Genomic DNA, 6,000 nt, shown 5'->3' with positions numbered 1-6,000 from the left:
CAAGACGTCCACCCAGGTGGAGGCATCCGTCTCTGGGTTGACTCATCAGCAGGCCTGGGGGTATGGTTTGTGGATCCTGCCTGGGAATGTTAAGGCAGGTAGATGTTCTTATGCATATACCATTATCTCAGGTGAATAAGTATTAAGAGAGATCTCCAGTGAAAGCGGTGTGGTCTACGGAGGCGTTGGCTAATGACACACAGAGGTAAGGCGGTTTAGTCACAGCTCTCGATTGACCCCACCCACAAACAAGTCTGTCCTCATCGTTATCCTTGCTATTGTCATCATGAATACCGGTAAGAAAATAAATGTCAGCCAGAGCGCTCATTCTAATATGATTGCATGGTTTTCTCCCTGTATTTTATTAAACAACAATTCTCTACACTGTACTTCAAATCAGCACTTTTATATCTGGAGTGTTAATACACACTCCCACTTCTTCATTGTCACCCCCCCCCCCCCCCCCCCCCCCCCCCCGTTACTGCCAAGACGCTTTCATCACATCTAGCTAACAGCCAGGCATGCTGACTGCATATGTGGCATCCTCTTCCTGCGTGACTCTCTGTTTCAGGCCAAGATATAGCCTGGTGCCAGATCTGTAGGGGCTCCAGCCAAACCCTGCCATGCACTGATAGTCAGAGCCGTTGGATAAATCATACAGATCTGGGACCAGCCAAACCCTGACATGCACTGATAGTCAGAGCCGTTGGATAAATCATACAGATCTGGGACCAGCCAAACCCTGACATGCACTGATAGTCAGAGCCGTTGGATAAATCATACAGATCTGGGACCAGCCAAACCCTGACATGCACTGATAGTCAGAGCCGTTGGATAAATCATACAGATCTGGGACCAGCCAAACCCTGACATGCACTGATAGTCAGAGCCGTTGGATAAATCATACAGATCTGGGACCAGCCAAACCCTGACATGCACTGATAGTCAGAGCCGTTGGATAAATCATACAGATCTGGGACCAGCCAAACCCTGACATGCACTGATAGTCAGAGCCGTTGGATAAATCATACAGATCTGGGACCAGCCAAACCCTGACATGCACTGATAGTCAGAGCCGTTGGATAAATCATACAGATCTGGGACCAGGCTAAATCAAACATGTTATACCATTGTATGGCATGATGGTGGTCAGTTAGTTGGCTAAAGTATATAGAGATATTGGACCAGGTTAGCTCTTGGCATGGCAACGTTGGCTAGAGCATATACTGATCTGGGACCAGGCTATATGATAGCATGAAAGGAGTTGGCTGAAACACACACAGATCTAGGACCAGGCTAACTTATTACATGACAACGATAGCAGTTGACAACAGCACATACAGATCTGGGATCAGCCAAGCCCTGCCATGACACTCATTGTCAGAGCAGTTGGCTAAAACATACAGATCTGGGACCAGCCAAACCCTGCCATGACACTGATAGTCAGAGCCATTGTATGGCGTGACGGTAGCCAGTTAGTTGACTAAAGTATATCCTGATCTGGGACCAGCCAGAACCAGGCATGACAACGTTGGCTCTAGCACAAATAGATCTGGGACCAGACTGGTTCTTGGCGTGACATTGATAGACAGAGTCGGCTCAAGCAGAGGCAGATCTGGGACCAGCCAGTGCCAGGCTGGTTCTTGGCAGGGCTGGGTGGCGGGTGGTAGAGCAGACGCCAGGCGACCGGGGAAACAGAACAGATTGGGGGCAGATTATTCACTGTTGGCAGCAGTCAGCAGGCAGGATGTTATTACATAAACATGGAGCTCCTGGCCCTGGACCCACCCGCTATGGCTTCCTTCCCCTAGCCTCGAGACACTCTGGTGGGGCATGGTGGAGAGAAGATGGGGACCTTGGTGGATGTGGGACATGGGACCAAAGTAGGCCTGCACAGTTTCAGACCCTTCAGTTAGATCAGGGACTGAACTACGTTGCCAAAATTCAGTTTGTCCAAAGCTTCAAACGACAATATCTTTGAAGGTAAGAATGTGGTAGTCACTCATATAATATGTGTTTTAGCCATTCAGGTTTATCCAGAATTGAATAGCAGTCATATAAAAAAATTTTTAGCCGTTGATACTGAATCCTTCAGACAGTAGCATAAGGCCATAGTTAGTTATCATTTACATATGGAAATGATTTGATGATCTACTTTGAATAAAATGCAAGTGATGGGAACTGGGAAGTCACACTCCTTCTCATTATTGAGGATATGCCTTAGCCTCAGGCCCAATACCATGATTATTCCTCATCGTAAAATCAGCATGTGTAGGCTTGTAGTCTCTCACTACTGCAGAAATAAGGGTTTCACAACACACACACACACACACACACACACACACACACAACACACGCACACACAAACCCCCCCCCCCCCCCCCCCACACACACACACACTAAACACCACATTTGTGTCAAAGTTGCCTAACCCCCCGCTTATTTCCTAAACACTCGCGTATTTCCTTTGCGCACATAAGACACACACCCCACCCAGCCCAGATGTGTGAGCGTGGTGCTATGACAAAAGCATGTTTCGCTGCTGTAGTTTCACTCTCACTACAACCTTAGCGGATTCCACCCCTGCAGTATGCAGAAAGGGGGGTGGCCTCACACCCTACCACTCACTGACAGGCCTAATACGTGAAGATGACTCATCTTCCAGTACTTCTACATAACGTGTGTAAAGAAATATTCCAGGTATTTTGTTATGGTTCATTTTTAACCTTCTCACTTTACAAGTCTGGATATCTTTAGATACAACCTGTAGAATGCAACCAGAATGATGTAGGCCAATGTACGGGCTAACTAGAATAACATACTATATTCAAAGATGAAATTGGCCTGAAGGACCCTGATCTAGAGGCCCAGTTGTAACGTATATGCAGGGAGTCAGGAAGCAGGTGCAGAAAGTGAGTTTCATAATAATAAACATGAAGAAAATACAAAACAGGAGAAGCGTACTGAACGTACCCAAAACCAATACTGCCTGATGACTGAGGCTACTGAGGGCTACCATCAGGGTGGGGATGACGTCCAGATGTGCTAAACGATGGGGAGCAGGTGTGCGTAATAATGGTTGCCAGGCGTGCGCAATGTGGGTTGCCAGGACTGGTGGTTAGCAGGTGTAGGCATAAAACCAGTTTAGTTTAAAGTATCTGCACTACAAGGTACTGTATTGAAACATATATGGACTTCAGAATGAAACGGGCCTTGAGGGGCCTTTGTCTAAACTCTAAAGGCACAATCTAGTTTAGGTCCAGTATGTTCCAGAGGCCCAAGGCACCACAGGCTTCTCCCAGCCATTTCCTGTCCTACAGGAAGTGCTGTTGTCACTCAGCATTGCTAGGTCAGGAAGTGAACAGGAAGTGTGTCCTGGGCCAACAGGAAGCAGTTTCCTCCCGCATGCCAAACATTGTCCTCTTCTTCTACAGTCGGGGAAACTGATGTTTGGACAACCTCTCTTATCGCAGCCAGCGAGTTTTAGTGCTGAATCCACATTTTGTGTTGTTTTGTGTGGATTGGAAAATGTATTTAGAGTTTCAGTTGGTTTATGAGACTCCTTTTCATGGCTGGTTACGTATGGGTTGTGAAATGTATTGAGAGTGACATTTCTAATGTCATTCTGGTTGCACAACTTACTCAGTTTGTAGTCACTGTGATGGAAAACACATTTCCTATAAAATGCAGGAAACAGGAAACAACTCTCGCAAAAAAGAAAATCACCTTGTATGTTTCATACGGGAAGTTGAACAGGTGATCTAACCTCACCACAGAAACGAAATGTCTCTGTGTCACTTTGCATCTAAATAAAGGGGAAATACTTGTATTTTTGTCATTGGTTAACATTTTAAAGCACTGTTGAGACAAAGTAGCTTCTTTCACAATGGCTACAACAAGACTACCAGCTGGTATCTTCTGCTTTCCCCCCTTACACTACATTAGGATCTCTCACCCTTTCACCCTCCATCCAACCAGCCTACGTGTTTTTCAGCCTGAGAAGAGGATCTCACTAAAAAACTGCACCAGCTCAGTTCTGGTAAATTTGACCTAAAATGGGCATCGCCACTGAGGTCATCAACTTCCTCCTGAGGATGGCAGCTGCTAATAAGTGTGTGTGTGTGTGCGTGTATGTGTGTATGTGTGTGTGTGTGTGTGTGTGTGTGTGTGTGTGTGTGTGTGTGTGTGTGTGTGTGTGTGTGTGTGTGTATGTGTGTACTTGTTTGTGCATGCCTGCGTACATACATGCGTGTATGTGTACGTGAGTGTGTGAATGGCTGTCTGGAAGGCCAGTGAGTCACCGCGTAAAGCCCTGGCCTGTCCAAACAAGACGTTAATGAACCCGGCTGCCGAGGGCTGCTAACATACGCATCTCCACATTATATGGGATTGGCTGACCAAAGTTAATAGGAAGATGGGCGGGTGATGGGGAGGATGGTGGGGAGACTATCAGTAACATTTCAACTAACTATCCCTAAACTGAACCCTTATACTAACCCTAACCTTAACCATTATACTAACCCTAACCTTAACCCTTATACTAACCCTAACCTTAACACTTACCCTAACCTTAACACTTACCCTAACCTTAACCTGTACCCTAACCTTAACACTTACCCTAACCTTAACACTTACCCTAACCTTAACCCTTACCCTAACCTTAACACTTACCCTAACCTTAACTCTTACCCTAAACTTAACCCTTACCCTAACCTTAACCCTTATTCTAACCCTAAACTTAAGCCTTACCCTAACCTTAACACTTACCCTAACCCTTATTCTAAACCTAACCATAACCTTAGCAAGCAGTTGCTTATCAACAGATAGTTTGTTGATAGTATGACCAGAGCATCTACAAGTGAATGTTCCAGACAATCCAAATAGTGTAAGTGTAACCACCAAGTCAATTTCAAGCCAATGAGGAATAAGAGAGCCATAATATTCAAGTCATGCAGGCAGAGTGTCCTCTTTGCTCTTGAAATTGGTTGATTCTTTAACCTTTTAGCAATGTGTAATGCTAATGCTAATAAAAATGTCTCTTGTAATATGCTCTTTTGCTAACCTGTGGTCTGTTACAGTACTTTCCAAGGTAACACTTGACCCTACCCGTGTCTTCTGAGTGAGAGATGTCTAGCCCCTCTAATCAGCAGCCAGGGTACTTCTGAAAGAAGAGGTTTTGATAGCAAGGTTTTAACTGCAAAAGCAGCATTCAACTTCCTTTGTTGCAAGTCAAATAGGGCCTTTTTAGGTCAATGCTGTGAGATTTGCATATAAGAAAATACTTTTATATTGGATATATACATTTCCAACTCCATCACAACATACAGAAAACAAATGAGACATCTGTACATTCCCAACACCATTCTTTAAGGGCAAAATCCACACAACCGTGCATTCGCACACACACTTGCACACACAAACACCCACACACATATGCGTCCTCTGCCTCTGATTTGTCTCTGTCTCCCTGACTCAAATCCATGAGTCACCAAAGGAACAGATTACAGATGTAAGATCTTAATTTGATCACTCTTTAGTTGCTGAGAATTTTGAGGTTCAAAAAGGCTTCTGCCGTTTCAAATATTCACTTTAAAATGTCTGACTTGATTTCAACTAACAAATACATTTATCAACTGCTACAAAAAAAATTCCATTATTTATAATCCACATAACAATTCACATTTCCTGTGAATTATTTGTGATCAGAGAAAAAGGGAGACACTCTTATAATGGGAGTTTTTCTGTTGTGATTTCTGCTGCCATAGTTTCCATTATATGATGATTATGCTAGTAAAGCACCAGTAACTGAGAGGTTGAGACTAGAAAAGGACAGACTGTCTGGGAGAGTTCTGGCCTGTTTGATTACTGCCTGCTTAGTAATGCATAGCTCAGCAGGCTAACACAGTCTTGTGACATGAATGAAACCTGGATTTGAACCCAGAAGGTTATACTATAAGCAATCAAGACCAACAGACTGGCACCCATGGTAAAAATAAGGAT

Source organism: Salmo trutta, chromosome 14 (assembly GCF_901001165.1).
Source record: "Salmo trutta chromosome 14, fSalTru1.1, whole genome shotgun sequence".
In the NCBI taxonomy this organism is placed as follows: domain Eukaryota; kingdom Metazoa; phylum Chordata; class Actinopteri; order Salmoniformes; family Salmonidae; genus Salmo; species Salmo trutta.
This window is presented reverse-complemented; position numbering follows the sequence as displayed.